This window comes from Gorilla gorilla, chromosome 3, assembly GCF_029281585.2.
Source record: "Gorilla gorilla gorilla isolate KB3781 chromosome 3, NHGRI_mGorGor1-v2.1_pri, whole genome shotgun sequence".
Classification (NCBI taxonomy): domain Eukaryota; kingdom Metazoa; phylum Chordata; class Mammalia; order Primates; family Hominidae; genus Gorilla; species Gorilla gorilla.
This window is the reverse complement of record NC_073227.2, coordinates 33,614,651-33,616,677: the sequence shown is the minus strand read 5'-3', so window position 1 is coordinate 33,616,677 and position 2,027 is coordinate 33,614,651.

Below are 2,027 nucleotides of genomic sequence, written 5' to 3'. Positions count from 1 at the left end.
AAGACCAGCCTGGCCAAAATGGCAAAACCCCACCTTTACTAAAAATGCAAAAATTAGCCAGGCGTGGTGGTGTGTGCCTGTAATCCCAGCTACTCGGGAGGCTGAGGCAGGAGAATAGCTTGAGCCCAGGAGGCAGAGGTTGCGGTGAGCCGAGATCGTGCCACTGCACTCCAGCTGGGTGACAGAGCAAGACTCTGTCTCAAAAAAAAAAAGGAAAATACAAAATCCTCTACCTGGCTGCAAAGTGCTGCATGATCTACCCCTTGCCTACCTCATCACATACCACTCTCCTCCCACACTTCTGCCTCCAACCACACAGTTCTCCTTTTAATTCCTTCAACCAGCCAGTTCCTCCCTGCTTGTTGTAATAAGAAAAAAAAAAAAAAGTAATTGCAAGACTTCTAGTTAATTGTAATGGCAGATTAGGCATACGTATTTACCTCTCTACCTTGTGTAAAATCTCACTAAAATGAGGGTATGAGGATTTTTTTAAAGTACATAAATCCACAAGGCCAAACAGAACAAAGCCAAGATGTCCTAGGCAAGGCCATCCTAGAACACCCAGGCCCCAGCTAGCCGGCACCTGATAGCCAACACATGAACGAGCCCAGCTGAAATTAGACATGTGTGGGCCAGGTCACAAGCCACCCAACCTACCTACAGACTTAAGAAATAATAAGTAGTTGTTGTTTGGACCCACTAAGGCTTGGAGCTGTTTGTTACACAGCAATAGCTAACTGATAAAGGACTTTCCCAACAATAATGGTCCAGCCAGATTATGCTACAGTGAGGCCCAAAGACAACAAGCCTCTTTGCATGCAAAGAATGTCCCAGTCAGATTTGTTGTACTTGCCTCTTAAAAATGAGCAAATATCACTAGATATCTGAAGTAAATTTCTTACATGAAAAGCAAAACAACTTGGAGGAACCTGGCGATGAATGAAAATAAAAACTAAACACAGCACACACACAAACCAATCCCCCGTATTTTTAGGAATATGAGACAAGATATTGTATCCATGAAACAAGAACAAGATCTACAAGAAGGAAGAGGAAAATAGTAATGGTAATCAAGGAACAAGGAAAAGCTAGAAAATTAAAATATGCTAGAACAAATGAAAATTAAAGGGTTAGAAGACAAAAGGTGAGGAAATCTTTCAGAAAATATAATGAAAAGGCAAATAGAGCAAAAATAGGAGAGAAAAGATTATTTAAAAAGACAATCAGTTCACACAAATTCCAAAGAGCAGAGAAAACAAAGAAGAAAATAATAATAATAATAATAAATCTCCAGAACTGAAGGGCTTAAGTTCCAGTAGGAAAGTGAAGCTGTCCTGTTTTGGCTCCTAGAGTCACTTTTTTCTTTTTGTTTTTGAGATTGAGTTTTGCTCTTGTTGCCCAGGCTGGAGTACAATGGTGCAATCTTTACTCACTGCAACCTCTGCCTCGAGTTTAAGCGATTCTCCTGCCTCAGCCTCTCAGTAGCTGGGATTACAGGCACCCACCACCATGCCCAGCTAATTTTTTGTATTTTTCGTAGAGATGGTGTTTCACCATGTTGGCCAGGCTGGTCTCGAACTTTTGGCCTCATATGATCCACCTGCCTCAGCCTCCCAAACTGCTGGGATGACAGGCGTGAGCCACCGTGCCCAGCCTCCTAGAGTCACTTTTTAAATTTTCAGATATTTTGCAACTCAGTCATTAAATATAGCTACTATTAAAAAAATTACATTCCAGGGCCAGGTGCAGTGGTTTATGCCAGGCAAAAGCATTTAGTGAGCACTTATTGTTTTTTCTCTGGCCACTGTGAACCAAGGTGAGCACCAAGTGTTTGCCAAAGTGGCGTGACCGCATTGTCCCATGCATCACCCATATGGGTGCCAGCCAGGTGCAAGGGTCTTCAAACTGATGGCAGCATGACGCTTCCTGGCAGGAAAGACACCAGGGGGCAGAGAGAGGTGCAGTGCACATGGCTGCTGGTTAGTGCTTGGCACCATCTATTGTGCCCATGGCCATTCCCCAACACT